Source organism: Rousettus aegyptiacus, unplaced genomic scaffold (assembly GCF_014176215.1).
Source record: "Rousettus aegyptiacus isolate mRouAeg1 unplaced genomic scaffold, mRouAeg1.p scaffold_m13_p_9, whole genome shotgun sequence".
Taxonomy (NCBI): domain Eukaryota; kingdom Metazoa; phylum Chordata; class Mammalia; order Chiroptera; family Pteropodidae; genus Rousettus; species Rousettus aegyptiacus.
The window spans coordinates 92,848,636-92,874,874 of NW_023416312.1; the positions used below are offsets into that span (position 1 = coordinate 92,848,636).

At 34.4% G+C, this 26,239-nt stretch overlaps 1 long non-coding RNA gene across 1 annotated transcript in view; it reads left to right on the top strand.

The window, feature by feature from the left end:
* LOC107501758 overlaps positions 1–26,239 on the top strand; it is a 92,442-nt gene that overhangs the window by 3,547 nt on the left and 62,656 nt on the right. The window contains exon 2 of the long non-coding RNA XR_001594861.1: positions 12,813–12,954. This is a non-coding gene — a long non-coding RNA (uncharacterized LOC107501758). The remainder of the gene's footprint in view (positions 1–12,812; positions 12,955–26,239) is intronic.

The following is a 26,239-nucleotide window of genomic DNA, read 5'->3' on the forward strand; positions in this document are numbered from 1 at the left end:
AAAAAAAAAGAAGTTAAGTGACTTAGCCAAGGTCACACAGTGAGTAAGTGACAGTCAAGATCTGACCTTAGGTCTTTGAGGCTGTTCTGAAACTGTGCACTGCCTTGTCCACAGAAGAATCAAGACACTATTAATTTTGAAAGCATAACAGATTGATCCCCCAAAGATAAACAGTTGGAACATAAATATTTGCAAGTGTTAAGGTATTAATATTCAACACTAGAATAAATCAATAAAGGACATGAAAAACAGTTCACATCAACTGTGCATGACAGGGTCTCTTAAATAGCTAATTTTACTCTTCACCAATAGTGGACTGGTTTCATCCATCCTGCTCCTTCAGCTTTTATACCTGAGTTGTTTCTGAACCTCTGATGATGTTTCAGTTGTCCCTTGTTAAAGACAGTTGCTTTTGCTACTGCCAAATGGAGCCATGTAAAGCAGTAGTGTTCATTCCTACGCTTACCCCAGAGTTAAAGACAAAAGAACTGTTTTCCAATAGGACACTAAGTAAATTGGAAGAAGTGAGATTAGGTGATTGATTACGTTGTATCTACTAACAGGACCTTCCATTTCCCCCAGGCTAACTCTTTATATTACATCTGGCAATGTGGTTTTTTTTTGTTTGTTTGTTTTGTTTTGTTTTTCAGAACCTAAGCTTTCAGATGCTAATGTATGAAGGTCTGAGTACTCTAGGCATTGGCTGATTTTTCACAGGGTACTCCATTAACAAATTATTTCTGGAGGATTAGTAAATAATATGTTGTTTTGAGGGATCTTTGTAATTTTGGCTTCCAATAAGTACTTGTTCATATGGCTCGCTAGTACCACTTGTATTCTTTAGAATATCATTTTTCTAAGCCACAGATGTGGATAAAATCGCGTCTGTTCTGTTTACTCATTTTCTTTCAGATATTCTCTAACTTGAAGAAATCTCGTCTTTCTCACTGACTGTCAAAGATAAGGGCCCAGAAATAAGCACAACTGCCCTCAGACAACTCAAAGATAATAAAGATCATTAAATTAAAAAAAAAATAAGGAGTTAATAGCCAAGCAGTCTATTGTGAGAACTACTCCCATGGGCTGGACAAATTCTATAACACCAGCCAGAACTTTGTCAGGAAGACAGAGAGTTGATGAGAATCCTTCCATTTTTACCATGCTCAATTCTATCTGAGGAACCAGAGTGCTGTCCCCAGCCAGCAAAACATGTTTTTATTTTTCAAAAAATATTGGGGGTCTTTTTCTCCCCAATACTTTTATGCTTTTATTAGAGTATTATTTTTCCCTGGAAATTTAAACTTAAAATTTTCCTTCAAACTTGATCTTGTGTCCATCCCCTCCTCTTTTGTTTTAGACATTTTTGGACAAATCAAAATGCAGGGCAAAATCAGGGGCATAAAACAAGGCAGAAAATGCATAATATGTGGTGACAGAAAGAAATCTAACTATGGGAAGTGAATGCACAATGTAAATATATATATACTTACTGTTAAAATGTACAGCTGAAACTTACTAGATTTCGTTAACCAATGTCACCTTAAAAATTAATTAGTTATTTTTTAAAAAAAGAAAAGGCATAATATAAAGATATGAGTTATGGTGTGACTATATCGCAATTATTATATCGAAAAGAAAATGTGTCCCTTTCTGAGGCTCAAACAGTGAGTCAGAGGAAAGCAGAACATATGTGTAAGCCAGTGTCATGAATCTGTGATTGACTACCTTCTTTTTCAGTTCCAAATTGGAGCTTTTATTTCCCCAATCTGACTCAAAATGAGTAATGTCTACCCACATAAGGTCTTCATGTGAAAGTGGGTCCTTAGTCTAATGCCAGGGGATCATGATATAGGAAAAATTGTCATTGAAGAGAATCCCTGCTGTATCTGCTGTATCTGTTATGTGCATTGTATTCTTTTTATTCATAGAGTTCCCAGGTTTAAAGGGACCTTATAATTTTATGGTTTAACCACTCCCGGTCAAGCTGAAATCTTCATCAGATGAGCACTCAGTGCTTGAATATACCCAATGATGGGGCACTCACTGAGGGTAGATGCTCCAGTGAATCGTTTAGAAATTAATTACAGAATTTTTGAAATCTTTACTGTTCTGTAAATGTGAAAGGAGCATGTTTGACCAATTAAGATTTTAAAGAATGTGAAATCTGAAACCAGATAAATTTGAAGTGAAATTCTTGTTTCACTATTTAATAGTTCTATGATTTAGGTCAGTTAACTGCTTCCTCCATAAAATGGGTATGACAAACTCGATCTCCCTGAGTTTTATGAAGATTAACTAAGATAATGTTTATAAAACACCTAGAATGGTGCCTTGCTGGCACAGAGAATTATGTCCTATTCATAAGTAGAATAAACTACAATGACAAAATGCAGAGTATGCAGACTATGTTATTCACTTCCTACCCGAGTCTATTCTAAGGATGATGAGAACAAGAGAGTGACGGGATTATTCGTTGGTTTTATTTAATTTTTAATTATTTCAAAAACTAGAAACTATTATGTTAAAATAAATTCATGGGTGCTTATACTTATTAGTATCCTTTAGTTACTTTTGTATTTTCATCAATTATTAGTTTTTTAAACATTAATTTCAACAACAACCTCTGTAGGGCTGAGCATTACAAACACCATCATTTTTAAAAAAATCTTTCTCGCTTCTGTTCTTCAGAACCACAAGGAGTGGGAAATATCATTTAAACAAAGTTCCTCATAATGGCCCTGGAGAGAATATTAAAAATATTTTTTTCCTGAAGTGTACCATTGAATATCTTCTTGGGAAAAGAAACATAAAGGGAGAAAGAAAAGGAGGTAAAGGAACCAAAGTATATATAGCAGTTACTTGTATAATGTTATTTGCAGCATTATTTGTAACGTGCAAAAATAGTTCAAGGACTTAGGAACACTAATTCTATTTTAACTATAGAAAACAGGTATTTTTTTGAAACTTAATGACTTAAAGCACTAGCTTTCTCCTATCTATAAAGTTATTTTGTCATAAGAGTGGCATATGTTGTTTTTAGAGAGAAGAAAGGCAGATCTGACAAGATGTGATGCAATTATGTCTAAGATCACATTTGCATGATAAATTATGTTTAAATTAACTCAATCTCAATCATCCAACAACTCTTCAGACAGATATAGCGTCTATAAGCATGTATCTGAGCTACTGTCAATTGACTTTTCTTAGAATACTCATTATTGGAACTGTTGAACTCTAACTTATATTATCTGGGTTCTATTTGTATTTTCCTATAGTACAAATATTTAATGCAAAAATGTTTAAGGTATGACCTCCAACCAATGTATTCTTCACAGAGTAAAAGCTGTTGGGCATTTTGTTTCTCATAGCTGAAGCTATTCTATAAAATTTCATTTCTATTATTTTTATGAATGAAAAAATAGCTAGAAATCCAAACTATAGGATCCAAGTACTCATGACAATGATAAAAAATTACAAATAGACCATGTAATGATAAATCCTCTCATTTCTCTGTCTGTGATTTAAGCAATGTGAGTTTCCAGAGCCTTGAAGGGAGAAGAGTCTCATTCATAGCCACTCTGACTTCTCCTTGAGAATATGTCCTATATGACAAATGACAAGGCATCCTTGTGAGGGAGCCATGGTCTTGGAAGCCTGATCTTCCATTCTTACTTCTCCATGTACTCTTTTTTTAATGCCAGTTTTTTGATTATTTTTTATACTAAATATATACATAATTTTTTAACATTTTATTTATTTTATTTTCCCCTCCCCCTCCCTTCTGGTAACCACTAGTCCATTGTCCATGTCCATGAGACTCCGTTTGTTTGTCCTGTTCTTTTGTTGTTTTTAGGTTTATATCCCACGTATAAGTGATATCACGTGATTGTCAACCTTTTCCGTTTGGCTTATTTCGCTTAGCGTGATTATCTCAAGGTGTGTCCATGTTGTCACAAATGGCAGTATTTCTTCTCTTCTTATAGCTGACTAATATTCCATTGTATATATGTACCATAACTTCTTTAGCCAGTCGTCTACCATAGCACACTTTGGTTGCTTCCATGTCCTGGCCACTGTGAATAAAGCTGCTATGAACACCGGGGTGCATATATTTTTGCAGATAAATGTTTTCAGGTTTTTGAGGGGTAAATACCTAGAAGAGGGATTGCTGAGTCATATGGTAGATCAATTTTTAGTTTTTTGAGGAACCTCCATACCGCTTTCTATAGTGGCTGTACCAATTTGCAGTCCCACCAGCAGTGAATGAGGGTTTCTGTTTTTCCACATCCTCTCCAACATTTGTTATTACTTGTCCTGTTGATTATAGCTATTCCAACAGGTTCGAGATGGTATCTCATTGCGGCTTTGATTTGCATTTCCCTAATAGCTAGTTATGTTGAGAGTCTTTTCATATGTTTGTTGGCCATTTGTATGTCTTCTTGGGAGAAGTATCTATTCAGGTCCTCTGCCCATTTTTTGCTTGGATCATTTGTTTTTTGTTGTTGTTATTGACTTGTATGAGTTCTTTGTATATTTTGGATATTAGGCCCTTATTGGAGACGTTGCTTGAAAATATATTTTCCCATTCAGATGGTTGTCTCTTTACCTTGTTGATGGTTTCTTTTGGTGTGCAGAAGCTTTTTAGTTTGATGTAGTCCCATTCATTTATCTTCGCTTTTACTTCCCTTGCCTTTGAGGTCAAATTCATAAAATTGTCTTTAAGTCTAAGGTCCTTGAGTTTAGTTCCTATGTTTTCTTCTATGTAATTTGTTGTTTCAACAGTCTTATATTCAGGTTTTTATTTCATTTTGAGTTAATTTTGGTGTGTGGTGATAGACAACAGTCTAGTTTCATTCTTTTGCAGGTGGCTTTTCAGTTTCCCAGCACCATTTATGCCTATTTCCTACCTTGTTTATTAAGTGTATATCTACACTCACGAACAAACATTGAATAGTAACTATTTTATATATATATATATACACACACACATATATATATACACACACACATATATATACATATATATATATAAAGATAGCTTGTTAGCTTTAGTCTATTTCTTATAAACTGTTATATTTTTAACAATCTGCAAGAGTGTTGTGAGCATTAATAAGAAAATAACTGTGAAGTTTCTTAGATATGGAAAAAGATAATTTTGAGTTAAATTCAATATGGCCAAAGAAATAATTTTTATATTAAACTTTTGTGAAAATATACAGGCATCAATCCAGATGAATGACTAATAAATTAAAAATCATCAAATAATAATACAACAGCAACAGAAGGGAAAATGATTTTTTCTTCCCAAACAATTTTGTAAGGAAAAAAAATAAATACATTTTATAATAAATGTAAAATTTCTATATATGTTGTATATATAGCATATATTTATAAAGTTCCACACACATAATTTTTTTCCTCCTTCTTCTTGCCCCCTTGTTGTTTTATATAAGGATTGTTGCTAGCATTTAATTTTGCAAGCTAGTATTTAGATTATATAATGTTTAGATGGACTTAAAAGAGCATTTAATATCAGCTAGAGATGGACATCATGACTGTTGGGACTTTGGGGAAAAGGGAGAACCATCTTTATTTGGAACAAGGATAGAAAACATAATAGAGTTTTGTTATATGGAAATTAAATACATGTAGAAGGATAGATATGGATACTAAGTAACCAAAGAATTGGGCTCTCAGGCCTAAATGTAGGCTTCTATACACTGCTCTGTGATCCTGGCTCTGGGTCTCTGCAAAGCACATTTCTCTTTTGCTAACTGGCTTTCTGTTAAATTTCGCCAACGGAGGAACTAGAAGGAGACTGCCAGTTTGAAGCAGAAGGGATCTGATCCTTCCTGATTACTTGCTGTTCCTGTCAGCAGTGCCCCAGCAACTGCCCTTCACCTGGCAGTAGCAGTTGGTTCCAGTTTACAGTTACTTTCAGCATCCCCCAACATTTCTCTCTTCACCAATGATGACTATATTACAGTTATCTGTCTTATACAGTCATAAAGGAACATTTTAGTTCATCGAACTGAGAGCAAGGAGACCCAATATTTTTTATTGTTTATTTTTGTTCTTTTTTAGCTCTTAACTTATCACCTAACGTAACTGAATCAAGTTAGCTTTAGTCTATTTCTTATATCATAAACTGTGTTATGATGTCTTTTGTAACAATCTGCAAGAGTGTTGTGAGCATCAATAAGAGAATAACTGTGATGTTTCTTAGATATGGAAAAAGATAATTTTGAGCTAAGATTCAATATGGCCAAATAAATAATTTTCCATATTAAACCTTTGGGGAAATATACAGGCACCAATCCAGATGAATGACTAATGAACTAAAAATCAGTCAAATAATAATACAACAGCAACAGCAGGGAAAATGTGTTTTTCTTTCTTCCCAAATAATTTCATAAAGAAAAAAAAAATAAACATCAAGTAGGTTGAATAGCAAAAAAGGATTTCAGTGTAGGATGCCAAACACCAAATGTTTTGTGATGGCTGCTTTTCTGACTTTCCTTCTATATTTCTTCCTTTTTGGAAGAGGGGGCATGTGAGGGTGGGGGTGTTGTTTATGTCATAAAGCAGGGGAACTGAGAAGAGTAATGGCACACCCTGACTACCAAAGTTCTAATGAAATCTCTGTTCAAATTCACATACAACATTCCCTCAAGAATTTTTTATGGGTGGTGGAGTGAGCAAAAGCACAAATTAAATGTTATGTTAGAAAAAAGAATCAGAGCAAACCAAAAAGAAAAAGACAACAAGGAAAAAGGTGTAAAGTCTCTTGATATCCATAAACAACATTTAGAAGGCATCACTGTCAGACTGAGGTAGGAATCCCAAGGCCGAACAGCCCTAAGAAGTAAATCTACAATCTGTTTTGACCTACTCAAATAGTCAAAAAATGTAAAGGATCCCACTTTTCAGTCTTGGTGAAATAATCTCTGTAAGATCTTTCTCTCAAAATATTTTTCAAATGACCCATTTATATATTGTGTCTATCAGTTAAAAAAAATAATAATGTAAAACTAGACCTGCTTATATTTAGGATATCATTGCCAGCAGCTCTTATTTCCTGAGAATAAACAGTTGTTGTTTCTTGATCACTAGATACCCTTGTATATATATTAAGAAGAGATGATAGTTGTTATTATATTTCATTCTCAGTTTCACTAAAGGAGCCAAGTCCCTAACACACCTACATAGTGCTCACATCCTGAAAACAACATGATTCTCTTCCTTTTTATGTCACCCCTCTTGAAGCTTTCATGATTTGGGCATCAAATTTAAAGAGATTCCTACTGTTTTGTGTCTTCTTTTATTTATTTCTTTTGGTTATATTGATTATTTCAATTTCTGGCCCTTTCAAATGATTTAATTTCTTATTTTATAGAACATCTCCTGTTAATGTCCTTTCTAAATATGCCTGGCACATGGTAAATTTTGACTCTGTATTCTGGAGGAATACCAAAGTTTTGGACTGTGTCATCTCCAGAAGGACATACAAGTTGTTGACCTTGCCTTTTGATGGAAGGCAATGTTCTGATTTTCTTAATTTCTTTGAATATGTGCCATGGAAGCCCATCATTATTGCCTTGAACTATAGTATTTCACAATGTTTAATAAAAATAAGAAATTTGGTAAAGTTTAAAAATGAGCATTCAGTGGTTCAAGGGCATTTCCATTCATTACATTAAAATATTGTTTATTATACCATAGTCTCATCTGTTTTATCACTAACGTCAGACATCATGGAGGACAGAGGCAGTGCCTTTCACCTTGTATTTCAAAGCCTGATGTGTAATATTTAAATTGAACTGCACTTTATGGTTGAGCAGATTAAAATAGCCTGACTATTTTAACTAAACTTTATATGTTCTTGAATTGATAGAGTTCTTGAAATCTGAAAGGAAAGTTAGTTTTCTATTTCTAGGACAGATAGAGTGAATCCTGTCAATTTCTTTTCAATATACATTTTGACTCTTCCAATGTGCAGCTACCAACTCAACAACTGGGATGGGGTTTGGGAGGAAGGAGTGGTATTGGTTTGTTTTAATGTTAGGGAGTTTATGTCTATGTGGTATAAGATGAGATGCGGCTCTCTAGGAACCCATGACGATTAAACTTGCCTTTGACTTGACAAGCTCTGAGTGCAAATGTATGTAATACAGAACTAACACTCATTGAGAAAGAAGGGAAAATGCTTGGTTAGAAAAAAGGTATAGCAGATCTTCAAATAACAAATGCCATTTTATTCAATGTTATAATGTTGATGAGAAAAATAAAATTGATTCTTGGCTGGGGCCACTGTCTTTATGGAGTTTGCACATTCTTCCCATTGTTGTATGGGTTTCCTCCCATATCTCAAAGATGTACATGTGAGGTGAATTGGTGTGTCCAAATTTTCCCAAAATGAGTGAGTGTGTTTGTGATGCCCCCTGAGATGGAAAGGTGTCCTGTCCAGGATGGTTTCCTGTCTTGCTCCCTGAGCTACTAGGAGAGGTTTTAGCCACCCACAATCCTGAATTGCAATAAGCAGGTTGGAAAATCACGATCTGACTTGTTTTTATTAAAAGTATGTATAGCTCACATTTATTTCAATGTTTGATATTAAAAGTGTTTGGGGTTTGGTTTCGTGACCAAAAATATGCGTAGGAACTTAACTCTTGTTTATATCAATTAGTCTGTGATAAAATTGGTTTCATTAGATGTCATTTTGCTTAAAGTTGCAATTTCCAAGACCTATTGATGATATTAAGTAAGGACTTGCTTGAAGTGGATAATGATTTGAATGAGGAAAAAGCTACTTAAGAGTTATGTGTAATTTATAAACCATATGCATGGCTATGCTAAAATGTCATTTGCTTCTCCTTTATCTTCCCTTCTAGGACAATCTGTTCTTGCCATTAGTGTTAGAAAAACGATAAAAGCAGAATCTCTAATGAATTGGAAATACCTTTTAAAATAATATTTAATAATGAGATGAAAAAGAGAACCCAAAATATTTACCTTTTGAACTAAAATCAACTTAATCACCAGGCCTTCCCAGTCCTTTGTTACTATGGAAATAATATATGAAGTTATCTCTTTATAGTTTCCAATAAGTTTATCAAATTTAAATTCTTTTACAGCAAGACAAGCCCCCTTTAGAAATTTCTCTTCTATAAAATTCTACAACATTTTATAAACATTTGTCGACAAAATAGAAGCTCTTTTCAATATACGTAATTTCAAGTGTAAATGTTAGTGCTAATTTAGAGATATTCAAACTATGCTATAGGTCTTTGGGTTTGCAAGACATAACTGGCCAATCGATCAACACAATTCTGACTATTCTTCAGATTATAAACTGGAGAATGGTATTTCCTATGCTGTTGACCAGAAGCCTTCTTTAAGAGTACAAGTATAGGAACCCTCATACGCTGCTGGTGGGATTGCAAATTGGTTTGGCTGCTATGGAAAGTAGTATGGAGGTTCCTAGAAAACTAAGAATTGATTTATCATATAATCCAGCAATCCCTCTACTGGGTATTTACTCCAAAGACTTGAAAACTCATATCTAAAAAGATATTTGCACACCAATGTTCATAGCAGCATTATTCACAGTGGCTAGGACATGGAAGCAACTGAAGTGTCCTACAATAGATGATTGACTAAAGAAGCTGTGGTACATATATACAATGGAATATTAGTCAGCCATAAGAAGAAATGAAATACTGCCATTTGTGACAACATGGATGGACCTCAAGATAATCATGCTAAGCGAAATAAGACAAACAGAAAAGGTTGGCAATCACGTGATATCACTTATATGTGGGATATAAACCTAAAAGCAACAAACAAATAGGACGAAAAATGGAGTCTCATGGACATGGACAATGGACTAGTGATTACCAGAAGGGAGGGAGGAGGGGGAAATAAAAAAATGTTAAAGACAAACTATGTATATATGCTATGAAAAAATAAATAAACTGGCATTCAAGCATAATCCTTTCTACTTATATTGTGTAACAAACAAACAAAACCATCCTTGGTAATCAGGATTAATTTTCTGAGATGGGAAAACTATAGGTGGCAGGTGACTTTCATTGGCATATTGTTCAACAACATCCTAGTTTATTAAATTACAACTGTTTTGATACCAACCTTCCAGATGTCTTGGACTGTTATGCCCATAGGAGGTGACATGGGCTGTATCCTGAAGAATGGCATAGTGAAAAGACCAGTAGGCAGTAGCACACATTGTCCTGGGCAGCCTAGTGGAAAATGTGGATAACTTGGCAGATTTTTGGTTAGACTTTTTTGACTAAAATTTAAAGTAACTGTAGTGATTTCCAAAATTGCATTTGCCTGTTTTTTTGTGACAGTAAAAAAGTAAGGCTACATCGAGTTGATTACAGGACAACAGGTATATTTGACAATTCAATAATGGATCAGTTAAGGGAATTACACTGACCTTCCACAAGTTAAATACCTTTGGCTCAGAAAAGCTCTATAAATCTTCCTCTTTTTTCCTTTATACATGCTTCACACATTACTTTATGTTTCTCTCATCTTTGTTATTTCTGTCATAAACTATAGCCCTTAGAGGTTTTCTTCACTATAAGACTGGCTGCAGAGTGGATTTAACAGTTTCTCTTTTTGCCCCTCCCTGAATGTTCTTCTTAAAGTGTTTTCTTATTCATCACTCTGAGAAAAAAGATTGCAGTAAACAAATAAAATTGCTTCATTCATTTAACAAATCATTTTTTAAATTTTTAAAATTTATTGGGGTGATGTTGTTTAACAAAATTGTATAGGTTTCAAGTGTACAATTCAATAATATTTCACATATATATTTATTGCACTGTGTTCACCACCCAATGCCAAGTCTCCTTCCATTGCCATATATTTGACTCCATTTACCCTTTTTTTACCTCCTCGACCCCCTCTCCCACTTTCCTTCCTTCTGCACAGCAAAAGAAGCCATCAACAAAACAAACAGGCAACCAACTGAATAGGAGAAGATATTTGCAAATACCTCTGATAATGGATTAATAGCCAACATATATAAATAACTCAAAAACTCAACAATAAAAAAGCAAGCCAATTGAAAAATGGGCAGGGGACCTCGACTGACACTTTCCCAACAAATATTTTTTGAACCCTTACTTCGTGCCAGGAGCTATGCTAAGCACTGGGATTTTAGCAGTGGAACTAAATAGTACCCTAGTCCCTGCCTTAATTGAGATTACAGTTTTAGGAAAAAATATGATAGTGGTTATATAGATCTCAAGCATCTTTTGGTTATTGCAGTCATCGTCCTTTGTCTATAATTTCTTACTTCCTTGCTAGATGAGAATGATATCTGCATTTTCTAAAAAAAATTGTCCCCCATCCTATCTGATATTAAGATATAATCCGAAATCAGGATCTTTTCAGCAAAACTATAACATATGGCATTAGAAGTTAGGCTTAACTTCTTAGACTCTGATTCAAAGTAGATTCAGGCTTGTAGCATCATCCTACTTGGGACATTTGGTTATAATTTTGAGTTTGAAGAAATTTCTCTCTCTTTCAGGATCATTTTCCTAATCTCTAGGTTTTTCCTTCTTTGCCATGTAAAATTTACTTTTATGAGCTTGATTAAGGCAAGTAGCTTCCTGCTTGCTTTCATTTCTTTCATCTCTCCTGGGAAGTCTCCAAATTCAAGATGTGTTACTCTCTTTTTTGTTTCTGGCCTCTGCCCTGAATGAATGATTTTCCTGAAAAAAAAAAAGAACATTGATAAATCATTTTAAGATTGATTTTGTATTAAAGTAAATTGTAATTTTTTTACCTATTCTAGGTTAATGAACTTTCATATATGGGCCTGATCTCTCTCTCTCTCTCTCTCTCCACCTCTCATTTATTAATAAACTTTGAACTTGCTTTGTGTCAGGCACTGTTTTAGGTGGTTTGTATGTAAAATTTCACCTAATCCTCATAACAACCCTATGAAGAAGGCAATTTTATTATCTCCATTTATAGAGATGATGAAGTGAGTTACTCAAGGCCACATGGAGGCTGTGTGACCCTAGTGGATAGTGTAGTTTTTTCAAGATCTTGTTCCTAACACCTTGTTAGGATAACCCACAGCTGTAATACATGGGTTCCTTGTATGATTTAACTGAGTAGAAGAGCAATGTGAGTCAATAGTGCATGCGAAAATAGGCTTCATTAATGAAAATGCAGTGTTTGCAATAAATAAAGATCATTTGTTCTGTTCTCTGTTGGAAATGCCATATCTGGAGGAGTGTATTCTAGTCTGAGTATCATGTTTCATGTCAGATGAGAAACCATTGAAGGGACTGATGGTGTTTCATCTGTAAAATTGGAAGCTTAGCTGTCTTGAGTTAAATAGAAGGATATCTTAAAGAAAAGAGATTAAACTTTTATACATTTACAAAGTGTATAACTATGCACGGTAAATGCATAATAGAAAAAAGGGATATTTGAATTCATATTAAGATAGGGTCTAATGATTAGAATGCCCAAAAGTAGAATGAGCAACTGTAGCAGAGTGGAAGTTGCCTATTTCTTGCAGGATTCAATTGGCTGAGAAATTCCTTTTGGGCAATGCTGAAGAAGAGATCCAGTATCAAATTAGTCATATCCAATGAAACGCATTGACATATAAAAATACCTAGCATGTAAGCATGCAACAGATGTCACTGTTCTTGCCTACCATTTCCAAAAAGCAGGTTCCACACCTTAACAGTTCTTATCTTCATTCACTACTCTTTGGCCAAAACTGATCACTTTCTCTGATTTTTTTGCTTCATCTCTAGGTATTTGCCTCTATTGCTCCCTTTGCCTGGAAGCATTACCTAGTCCCATCTATGCCTATGAAAGTTGCTGGAAAATACTTCAATATGGATCCCAAATGCCATCCCCTCAACAAAGCCTATAATTGTGCTTCCTCAAAACAATGTAAGTTCCTCACTATCCTTTAGAGTCAATCATACCTAACATCCCTCCATCAAATTGTAGACTTCTTATGGAACTATTGTCTTAATCTATGTTTGTATTCACCTCTTATTCCACCCAGTAGCATACAGGTTGTATATCCTGGCATCAGGCATAGTTTATGTGCTTAACACATGTCAGTTGGACCAAACAATGGAATTATAGGTAGTTAGCCAGGTTACAATGTTAAAGGTAAGATAATATGTGGACCTATTCAGTGGTAACTGATCAGAAGTCCTTACACTTAGCCTTATCTGGGGAGAGTAGATGATAGATACTTGGGGACTTTTCTTTAGAAAACCTGTCTCAGTACCCACATAAAGGTTCAGTAAGAGAAGTGAGAAATAAAGAGAAACAAGTTGGAACTAGTTTAGGTTTTCACACCTACACTACTCGCACCTATAAGCAAGGGCTGGTTTCTCTTCACTTGGATTTATTTGCCAGTGGCTTGTAGCCTGCAATGACTTTTTCTCCTATTCCCTTTGCCAACTGGTGAATAATTACAGCTTCCATGCTCCATACGAAATGAAGGCACCTCACAAAGCAAGCTTAACCACTATTTCCTAGATAACTTTTCATACTTATCAGTGAATTATGGTGATAACAGCATCAGAATTTTAAATGATTTATGTTGTCCCTTAAAATAAATCCCATTGTAATTCCATGCAAATTACTGTAGGTTTCTGGTGGTAAATTCAAAGCACTTTAATCATCTTTTCTTTAAATAATTTTTAATCAGCCAACATTATACAATCTTGCATGCAATTAAAAATGTCATAGATGGTAGTTGAGGAATCTTTATGTTTCAGCAATTTAAAAATATATTTTTGGCTTACAGTTTTTTATTTAATCTCCATGCTTTTATTGTATCATCTATTTCAAGCTTATGACAGTAATCAAGGCAACACCAGTTGGGAAGATTATCAAATGTTATAGGTAAAATAGCAAAGTTAAGGCCATAATTTATTACTGTATATTCATTTGTATTTATCTGTTTATTTAGACACTTTAAAATTACAACTTAATTCAGCAAATTTTTTTCACAATAATCAGTTCTATTATGAAGCACAATTTTTTTTGTATTTGCAACATATTCCATTTCATTATTTATTCTCTATTTCTATTTCTCCCTTATCTAGGCTTTTATATATTAAATGCTTTTGGCTATCCTAGCACTTTAAGTACCCTTGAAGTCCCACAGTTTCTGCAGAGTTTTCCCAGATTGCTTTGAGAAGAGCAACCTTTAACTCTTCCAGACCCTTTTGGTCACAGAGCTTCCTCCCATGTTCCATATCTACCTAACAGTGCACTTTTCTCAAATGCTGCTGGATGCTATTTTCTTTGTATTTCTTTCACTCTTTACATGTCTTGGTTTGATGGTTTGGTTCCACTTTTGTGTTTTTAATCTTTTTTTATTGTCTGAAATAGGTTGCTAGGTTCCATGAAACAATCTGTGTGATTCACTTTGTAGAATGCCATGCAAAAAAAAGCTCCCAATAATTTTTAATGACAAACACATCCTTTAAAAAGGCAAACAGTAATTATGCTTCTTTCCATTTAATATCTGTTGGTAGATAGAAGAGGTTTGCTTCATTGTACTATAATGGATTTGACTGAATTAATATTTGTTCTATTATGACTTGTTACTATTTGTCTTCAAAAAAAGACACTATAGATTTACACTATTTGTTTTCAAAAAAAGTCTCCATAGATTTACTCTGTTGTCTGTTCTATGGCTGGTTTAATATTAGGAAACTTGTGCTTTAGTGATATTGATGTCATAGCAGTGCTCTATGTACTTAAAATCTGCCTTACCTTTCTTATTTTGTAGTAAAAATGAGATTCTGGACCAAAGAATACACTCATACACACACACACACACACACACACACACACACACACATAATCAAGTAAGAAAGCGTGTCATCTTTTAGTAACTATGCTCAGATGTTAAGTAAAGCTATGTTCAAGGTGTAATTCAATATGTACACGTCATGACCACCCATGCTAATAGTGTTTGGTAAAGGTGCAAGAGGACTTTCAGTAAATATTATCAGACAGTTCTGCACTTAGAAAAGAGTGCACCACATAACTTTTAAATACACATAGATGATAAAATAAGCCTAACACCTCAATTTTGGTGTGTTGTGATCATCCACGCCAAGAAGGAAAACAAAGTTTATAAAAAGTTCCTTTTCACGTGTTCTGTTTGAAATCTGCTGGCACCTTCAATTTTGACTAACTATTTAAATACAGCTTCCTCCATCACAGCTGGTTGCCTGTGAATGAGAAATACTTAAATATACTGCTAAATTTTCTAAATGGAATTTTTAGAAATTCCACATTATGCATCTGCATATGCAGTTTCAGCTAAATTATAATACAGCATAGTAGTAATGTATTTCTTACTTTGCTAATTACCTTATTAGCTAATTAGTATTAAAACAGATTGCCAGAATAACTAATATGATTCCTTAACTGCTGCTTAATGTTAAAGAGTAAAACTGCTACCACTAGTAATTCGCTGAGAGATTTAAACATGTTCTTGTCATAGTAATAATAATTATAAATGAGTTAAAGTTAGATTCCTATACTCTTAGAGCATGATGGCGGTACAGACCTCACAGCCTTTACAAGAATGAATGACTATAATACTTTACCTCCCGAACAAGTTACCTGTCATGAATTTGATGAGCTTAGCCGAGAAATTCTCAAGCCAGATGAGTATATGTTTATAATAAAAATATTCATCTTGGAAATCTTTAGCTTATAGCTAAAAGAAACAAATATTCAAAAGGTTTAACGTCAGCTTCATATTTGACCTCCACATATAAAATTCTTCAGTCATCTTTCAGCTATATGGGTACCATAGTGTCTTTTTCCCATAAAGCTATTATATAACCCTTAGTATGGTAGAAAAGGAACTAATTTGGGAGTCTACAGACCTGGGTTTTAATCTTGGCCATTCCTTTTACTCTCTGTGTGGCCTCTTTTGGGTTCAGTAGCTTCACATATGAATTAGTATAACAATAACATCAACACCACAGATTTATGGCAATAATTAAGTGAAGTCATATATGTAAAGCACCTTGCACACTATTGTTTCTTGAATCATGCTCATTTCCTTATACCTCCTTACCACAATATGTCTATATGTGCAGCTGGGAGAGATTCTTATTCAAGCTCATGAATCTTTATTGCAGTAGCATTTTTTGATTGTTTTCCAAAATCACTTCAAAATCTATTTACATTCTTAAACACCTGATGCAGTTCTGATGTTCAGAATTTCTCTATTGTTTTCTTAAAAATTAAATTAAAAAATAAAAATTGTGTATAATTAAGGTATACAACATGATGATTTGATAAACATGTACGTGTACGTATGTGTGTGTATATATATATACACACACACATACATACATACATATAGTGGAATGGTTATTATAGTCAAGCTAATTAACTTATCGACTGACATAGTTACCATTATTTTTTGTGTGATGGAAATACCTCAAATCTAATCTCAGCAAACTTCCAGTGTACAATACAGTATTATTAACTATAGTAACGATGCTGCACGTTAGATCTCTAGACATATTCATCCTATATAACTGCAATGTCATACCCTTTGATCTATATGGACTAAGATGCCATTTGCACAACTCATGGGGTGGTCTCATAAGCCACAACAAACTGAATTTTCTAAATCTCTTGATCACATTTGGAAGTCATTACATTATTATCTTTGGTAAATTCATCCTCTTAAGGGAACCTCAAGCCATTCACCATTGAATAGAATAGACAAATAAGAGTCTGCCTTTGGATCCGGCTGCAGGCAGATGCAGCACACATTTAACTGAGTCCTGAGAAAGTGGCCAAGCTTTACTCAGTTCAGCTGACCACACATTTGAAGACTGTGTTGTGTAGTACAGTGAGTCTCTCAGATATCATATCTGGTAGAGGCCAAGTTTGTGATACTCTCAGGAAGGGAAAGCATCTGGTGCCCTAGGGCCAAAGCTAGAATGATGAGATATAATCTTTATTAAGAAAGTTTTGGCAGTTTTGTGATTAGTTAATTGGTTAGTGAAAGATTAGTGACTAGCTAGGGTATAGAAGATAATGCACAGGGCCAGCCCAAGGAGAAAACAAAAACAAAAACAGCTGGCTAATCAAAATAAAGGGCGCAAATATAAAATAAAATGGGACAATGCATCTAGAATGTAAGCCACTGACAGGAAATTTCCTGGCTACAAATGGATGATTAAGTGGTTAAAATAGGCCCATGCTGGTATGAATGATGAGTGCTAGAAATCTTTTGAAATGAAAGATGAATCTGTTTTGATCAGATAGGAGTGGAAGTGAAGAATGTGAGCAATGGAAGTTCAATTACTGTGTAAAGTAACTCATTTCCATTGCTAGTATGAACCATGAGATTAAGAAAAAAACTGCTACACATCAAAAGCAGATTTTCATGTCATATTGTTTTGAGCACTTTTTAGAAATAGAAAAAAAAATCCTAAAATTTGTATGGAATTTCAAAGGGCTGGAGGGATTGCCAAAACAATCTTGAAAAAGAAGAACAAAGTTGGAGGCCTCACACTTCCTGATTTCAAAACATGTTACAAAGCTACCGTAATTAAAACAGTGTGGTATTAACATAAAGAGACACATACTTCAGTGGAACAGAAGAGAAAACCTAGAAATAAGCCCTCACATATATTATGAAATGAACTTCATCAACCATAGCAGGACCACACAATGGGCAAAGTTTCTTCAACAAATTGTTGAAAACTGGATATCCACATGCAAAAGGATGAAGTTGGACTCTTACCTTGCACCATATATGAAAATTAATTCCAAATTAATTAAAGAAATAAACATAAGACCTAAAACTATAATACTCCTAGAAGGAAACAGAGGGGAAAATCTTCATTACATTGACATCAAAAGCATGGACAACAAAAGGAGAAACAGACAAATAGGACTTCATCCAACTTAAAAACGTCTGCACATTAAAGGAAACAACAAAAGGCAACCTATGAAATGAGAGAAAATAATTGCAAATCATGTGTCTGATGAGTGGTTAATATCTGAAATACATAAAGAACTCTCACAACTGAGCAACAAAAAAACGGATAACCCAATTTAAAAAAATGGGCAAAGCATGTGAATAGACATTTCTCCAAAGAATATAAACAAATGATTAACAAGCATATGAAAAATATGAAAAGATGCTCAAATCCAAACCACAATGAGATATCACCTCACACACATTAGAATGGCTGCTGTCAAAAAAAAATCCCGAAAACAACAAATGTTGGAGAAGATGTGGAGAAAATGAAACTCATGTGCACTACTAGGAATGTAAAAAGGTGCAGATGCTATGGAAAAGAGTATGGAGGGTTCCTCAAAAATTAAAAATAAAATTACCTTATGACCCAGCAATGACTCATCTGGATATATATCCAAAATAATTGAAATCAAGATCTTAAAGAGATATTTGCACACCCATGTTCACTGCAGCATTAGTAATATAATATCCAAGAGGTAGAAGCAACCCAAATGTCCATTGTCTGATGAATGGATAAACAAAATGTGGTATACGTACAATGGCATATTCAGCCTTAAAAAGGAAAGAAATTCTTTCCCATGCTACAACATAAATGAACTTCAAGGACATTATGATGAGTGAAATAAACCAGTTGCAAAATGACAAATATTGTATGATTCCATGTATACAAGGTATCCAGAGTAGTCAGAACCATGGAAACAGAAAGTAGAATGGTTGGTTGTCAGGGACAGCGGGTAAGAAAGAATGGAGTGTTGCTTGATGGATTTCAGTTTTGCAAGATTAAAAGGCTTTAGTGATCTGTTACACAACAATGTGAATGTAGTTCACACTACTGAACTTTATACTTAAAAATTTTTAAGAGGGTAACGTTTATATTATGTGTCTTTTACTACAATTAAAGAAAATAGAAACTTAAAAAAAATTGTTCCAAGCCTCCATGGCCACAATTATAGCCATAGCAAACAAAATCAATTCCCCTACAACCTTAAAAAGATGGCCTTGCATATGTGCCTTATTTTCGGTGAATCAAGTAGTTTAACACTTTCCAAAGGTCACACCACCAGTTGGCTGCAAGCTAGAAGCCAGATCCAATTGTCAATTCAGAGGGATTTCCTCTGGATTTCCCTCTCTTCTACTTTACCCTCTGCTACTATGGCATCTGGCACTTAGGGACTACCCTAGTAAAATTTCTAGAAGAAACTAATGTCTCCCACATTGCCTAATACCTTTCTTCCTTTGTTACCTGAAGGAATAGAAAATATTTCCCCCAGTCTTCTAGTTGTGTACCAGACCAAGAAATGCTGCATGTCAGTAATTTGACTCCTGCTAAATAAAATGTATATGACATAATAGCAGTAAACTATTTGAAAATACAAAACAATTCTGGAAAGAGGTTAAAAATAATGAAAAGAGAGTATTACCAGTACATGTCTCTTTTTGACAAAGCTTCCATTGAATGTCTAGTTTTGAACCTGTAAAATTTCCCACTATGGTGTGCTTATCCCCAAATATATATTTGCTATTGATTTAGAAACACATTCAAAGTGATATTTTGGAAACTAGTTTTATCACGAAGTATTTTAGAAATCTATTATGTTATATATTTTTTTCAGCCACCAGGTGGCATGCGTTTTGCTGCTGAAATTTACAATGAAAATGTAGAATAAAAATGTATCCTGAAGAGAGAAATTATATCAAGTTTTACATACCTAACAAAAAGATAAAGATGGTGGATATTATCGTGAATTCAATCAATGAAAGCATACATGCTAATAGATTTTATAGTTATGAATATGTCACATAAAGTCCTTAAGAGCTTTAGGGTAGACATTTATCCTAGCAAAGAGCTCGCAAGTAAAATTTATAATTGATTAAACATGGTGGAGCACAATCACTTAAAGTTATACTTACTAACTTACGCATTAATTTCATTAATGACCTGGTCTAGTAAGATGGAATAAAAAAATAAATTCTGTTTTCTCAATTCTATTATAATATGTAACCTTGCTTATTAATGGTAATTCACAACAAATAAATGTAAAGATATGCTTCACTTTAAGAAAACTAGCAAATATTAAGAAAAATTAGATGGTAATTATTCAACTCCCCCCCCCCCCCAAATATCATTCCACAGAAAGATTCACAGCAGCATTGCCTAAAAGAGTTAATTCCTTTAGAGTATTTAACTTTTCATCTGCTATCACAAAAAATGGAAGAAAGGCCAATCAGGTGCTTATGAAATTGTACAAGCCCCCTGGGGCTGGAAGAGTCTTCAAAAATGTGGGAAGATAATATCAACCCCATCATTTCCCCCTTTCGATAGTTTATTTTTCTTTCTACCTCCAGTCCTAAATCGAAGGAGCTATAAGTCCTTTTGTCTTCAGCATTCAGGAGAGCCACCTACCAAGGCACGAAGCGGAGAATGGAATTTTCTTAGCTTTGGTTTCCAAAAATGTATACTCTTAGGGAACGAACAAGACTACTGATGTAGAAAAAAAGAAGATAGGAGTGGAAAACATCATTGTGAGCAAGACTGGGAGTGGGGGTGAGGAACAAATTTTTTTCCATAAGCCAAAATAGATCTCCATGGGCAGAGAGGAGGGAGGTATCTACAGCTCCCAGAACAAGGGTGTCAATACTCTGTTTCCCGGGTAGAGCCCTATGGAGGTGCCAACCCCAACAGAATGAGTGGTGTGTGATATGTCTAGACACATGTGACCTCAGAGACAGCCTCACAGATATGTGTCTACCTCAGAGCAGCAGAGAGGGTCTTGTGTGCCGACGTATGGCATGCAACTATATTGCATTACTGGCGGACTTCAAGGAGCCTCATGGATGGAACAAGGGAGGTCTCAGAGCAGCATACAATACTGTGACCATGGGCCACATGAAGCCACAAAGTCCTCAAGGGCTGTCTGCATGGACAAATGCTATCAAGCACCAGATACACCCTCTACTCTAGAATACCTTAGCCAGATGTTATCACTCCAGAACTTAGATGCAACCCTATGGCAGGGGGAAATCCCAACATTCCCAAGAGGGTTTATTTAAGGCAAAGGAACTGAGAGCTTAAAATGGAAGTTGTCTTGAGTCTCAGAAAAATAATTAAGTTTATATTGTGTGATTGCTTCAGATATCTGATGTCGTATTTTCCTTTTTTTGATATATTTTTTCATTTTTTCTTTTTGTTTTTATTACTATTATTTTTTTCTTATGGTGACATTGGTTAACAAAATCCAGTAAGTTTCAGGTGTACAATTCAACAGTAAGGCATATATATATATGCATTGTGTGTTCACCTGTTAATATTTTCTAAACTTAATTCTCTGAACTTAATTCTCTTTTGTTCTTCTGTAGAATTTGGTAAATTTATTTTTAAAATATAAGCTTTTGTCAACTTGACAGTCAGGCACTGAAAAAAAAAGGTTTTGTTTCCACAGGTAAACAGTAGTTTTATAAGGAGGGTAGAGTAAGGTACTTATGGGGCCAACCTTGGCATTGATGTGGTCTCTAAGAGAACCCCAAAGGAATATGAATCTTAAGATAGATGTGTTCTAACCTGATGATTCTCCTGTCTTCCCTTTCACCCTCATCGTGTGAATGCCTATAGCATTAGACGTCAGTATATTTGCTAGAGTTATAGGAGACAAATAGTACTTTTCTTGATATAAAATATATTCTAAAGGGGTAAATTGATGTGTCAATCAACATGTACAGAACTTGTTATTATTGAGTCTTAGAAGTGCACATAGAGAATAGCACCAGATATTGCTAAAGAATATAAAAGAACAAGGAAAGCTATGTAACACATCCAGACAGAAAACAAGGCTCACCTAGACAGGCTTTTATTATCTATGATTGTCAGGACATGTGTGGGTGTGTTCTTGTGTATGTGAGGTAATTTACATAGTTTTGTGCTCTTTGGTACCAGATTCTTGAATGTAACCAGTAGGGTCTCCTCAACCCAGATACTTCTCTATAAAAATACTTTAAGAGGTTATTTAACTTGAGGCTTCATGAGAATGACAAGAAGGTCTATTGAGAATAACTGCCCAAACTTTGGAATGAGAATTTTGTGTCTACATAATTATCTATAATAAACTCCGCAAGGGTCGCAGAGGGCTGATTTTGGTTTCCAGTATGGTGAGTGGAAGAGTTCTCATCCTTTCTAAATTAATTCTTCTGTTTCATGAGTCCTGGTTTGTGTTGGAATATCCACACCTTATTTGAGCTGCCTTAATTACTGATCTTGGAGAGTTCTCAACCTTTGCTCACCAACACCAGGAATGGCCACATAATGAATGCCATGGCTCTCCATGCTTCTAATCTGAGTACTTAAGGATTGGCAGCCCTTTTCTCTGAATGCTGCAATATCAAAAAGGGTTGTCAAATATTTGTTGAGTACATACTATGTGTGGGAATCTCTTCTAAGTATTATATATGTATTAATTATTTTAATACTCATCACACAGTGCGTGTGGTTCTCTTCCATGAAGAGTCTTCTTTAACTTCAACTGAAACTGAAAATAGATCCCTGGTTTTGCTCTGTCATGACATTTTATAGTTAACACCATTAAAAGCTCCCATAAACAAGCATAGTTGAGGACTTGACTGTGTACTCACTCCATGCTCAATATCATGGGGATGACACCAGCCAGGATTAGCCATTCCTGCAGCTGTCAGACAAGGTTTCATAAAGTCATGCTTGACTTTGAGTGAAAAGGTGACTAGCGATTTGATGGGGGAGGGGGTACAGCCCAGCAGAGGGAGCAGTATGTATAAAGAAATGTTTCTAGAGCAAGATTGCTTGGGTTATTTTAAGAGTTATAAAAATTTGGTTCATCATATATAGTGAAGGGGATTTTGTTGCAGAAGTGTGCATTTGATGCGGGCACACCCTGAAGATGATGAATCAAAGCCAGTCGTTTAGTGAGTGAGCCAAGATGGCTGCCCAGCCTCTCCACTCAGCCTGGTTATTGTTATTTATACAGTAAATTTCTAAAAATGGTGAACATAAAGTTTTTCTGTGGAAAAAAAGGGCTATAAAGAAAACAAATGCTTGAGTTGGTGATGGAAATGTAGAGTCCAATACAGTCATGTTTCTCAGTCCAAAAATAGAAAATTTGAGCAAAATACATAATGGTATGGGGAATTCAGTAGCAATTTGAACTCATGGCATTGATAGGTCCACTACATGTTCAGTATGGGAACAGGAAAAAGCAATTCAAGAAACCATTCATCAAACACTACAGTAACAACTCAGTGAAATTTGAAAAATATGGTATTTAATTCCTGATTAGATGTTTTAGCTATTCTTTACCGCATTTTAAGAAGGAAATTGTTTACTATAAAAGCTTGCAAAGTTGGAAAAATTTTAAATTTCAACCTGATTCTTAAAAATGTAAAGGGTTTATTATAAATCAATCTTATGTCACAAAATATTAACTTCAAGTTATTTTCCAATCTTTTACATCATTCTCAGATGTACTATTTATGATAATTGCTTAATATTCTGCTATATCAATGCAATTCTTGCAATAGAGAACAATTTTTAAATGGTCATTTAAGTTGTTTACAGTCTTTTTATAATAAGGTGATCATAGATGTTTTAATAAAATAAACATATAACTTCTTTGTTTTGATTGGTCACTTAGAGTAAATTTCCATGTGTAGAATTGTTGGACAAAGAGTATGTTTATTTTATGTCTTGGTCTGCATCGCTAAATGTCCACTGCAAGGGTTGCATTAACGTATAATGATGTTAGCCATAAATAATCCTGTTTCTTCTCACAGGCTCTCCAGCATCAGGATCTATTATCTATTTTTACCTCTTTGCTATACAAAAATTTGCATCTAGTTTGTGTTAAAGTTTGCAGTTCTTTAATGCCTTAACAAAGATAAACTTATTTTTCATGCATATTTTTCTTTTTTAAACTTTTAAAATTAAAATTAGTATAATAAATAATTTATATTAAATTATATTGAAATATAAAATAATAAAATAAAATAAATATCAGTGTATGATTCAACAGTATGTTATATATATAACATACTATACACACACACACATACACACACACACACATATTACATTGTGTGTTCACCACTCAAAGTTAAATTTCCTTTCGTTATTTCACTCATGTGTGGAATATTTATGTTTCTCGTGAGAACTGACATGTCAGGTCAACTGATAATTTATCGCTAGGGATTCCGGTGTCATTGCCTACCTTTCTTCATTTATGTGGTTCTCACCCAGGTAGTTACCATCTATTCATTACACTTTGCATTCACAGACACAGTTTTACTGCATAACTCTTCTCCACTGACTACTTTACCTATTAAGAAAGCCATCCCTGAAATGGAACAGTAAGTAAAAGGGGGGTGGGTGAACAAACAGCATATAGAATTTTAAAAAAGTGCCACCATTAATGAGGTTAATAAATGATGAGCAATGATTGCCAACCTTTTGAAATTCAAGGAAATGAAAGAATATTATGGCAACAGTGTAAATTATTATGATATTACCATAGCAACTGTGATGGACTACTGTGGAATTGAATATTCAGATTTGGTTCCATAAATATTCAAATAGTCAATCACTTATTTGAAGCTTAGCTCAAATAAAGACTTCTTTTGACAATTTCTAAGCATGCTCTCTCTGTAAGTGGTTGTAGAGTCATGCAGGTATAATTGAAAACATGGATGTTGGCTGTCAATATTTCATAAATGTACTTTTTTAGGCTGTTTTGGCAACTGTGATTGTATGGTGTCAGTTAAAATTTCAAATAATATTTATGGATTTTGTAGACTGACCAGGTTATTTTATAAAATGGGCAAGAATTAGAGGTTCTTTTATGTAGAATATCCTATACTATTGCCAATAGTAATAATATGTCAGAGACTTTGGGTCCTGATTGTATTAACTAAAGTATTTTAATGGCAAACACTATTTGTCTAACATTTGTCGAGCACATACTATGTGAGAGAAACTCTTCTATGCATTATATGCACACACACATATGTATATATATATACATATATATAATATTAATTCTTTTGATATTCATCACTGCATTATATGCACACACACATATGTATATATATGTATATATGTATATATATACATATATATAATATTAATTCTTTTGATATTCATCACTGCAAGATAGTATAGGGGAGAACAAATAATTGTCTTTTTATCCTTCTGAGTTTTTGACTGAGATTCCCTGTAGTAAAAGACAGATTGACAGAGAAAAACAAACAGAAATTTATTAACAGGTGTACCACAGGTATACATGGGATAGGCCCAGGAAAAATGAGTAACTCAAAGAGATGGCTTTAGAATTCAGGATTAACACCATCTTAATAGGGACAGAGGAGGGAAATATAGGTCTTTCTAGGAAGAGTATATGATTTTTAGGAAAGATGACTAGAACCTTAGAAGAATAGATGGGACGTATGATGGTTTGTGACAAAGTGTGCCTAGGTGTAATGTTGACTTCTAGCTTCCTCCCCTGTGATAAAAAAAAATCAATGTTCCCATGTTTATGAAATTCCCAGAGAGAGGGTCTATGACTTTGGGCAGATAAGGGGAGTTCAGAAAAAGCCTCTCCTTGCATTTGCTGTTTTCAAGTGCCTACAGCCCCAAATAATTGATATGCCAAAATGGCATATTTTGGGGTGGCATATTCTGCTACCCTTCAGTATGTAGTGTTATAACTCCATTTTATAGGCAAAGAAACAGAGGCATGTAAAGCTTAAACTTGAGCAAAAAAAAGTTACAATAGATGTATTTAGATGGTAGGGATCCTCTCTTATTTTCCATCTTTCTATTATTCTCAAATTTTCTATTATAAACTGCATTCCTTTTACAGTGATAAAAATAGAGTATGCTTTTGAAAGCTTTTGCATTTTTCGTGCTGACTGGGACACACGTTCAGCTTCAGATCTGCTCAAATAGAAGACAAGTGTCAGCTTCGGCCATCCGGATGGGCATTTTAGTAGTCACTCTCTGTGTATTCAGTTTTACCCACAGTGCACAAAGACAGGACAGCAAACACAAGAACAAGCTGTCCCTTCCCTTTATGAAGTAATAAAGAATCAAAAAGATGTTAGACATGATCGATCTCACAAGAGGAGTGTGCAAACAAACAACCTCCTGGTGAAACCAACAAGAAAATT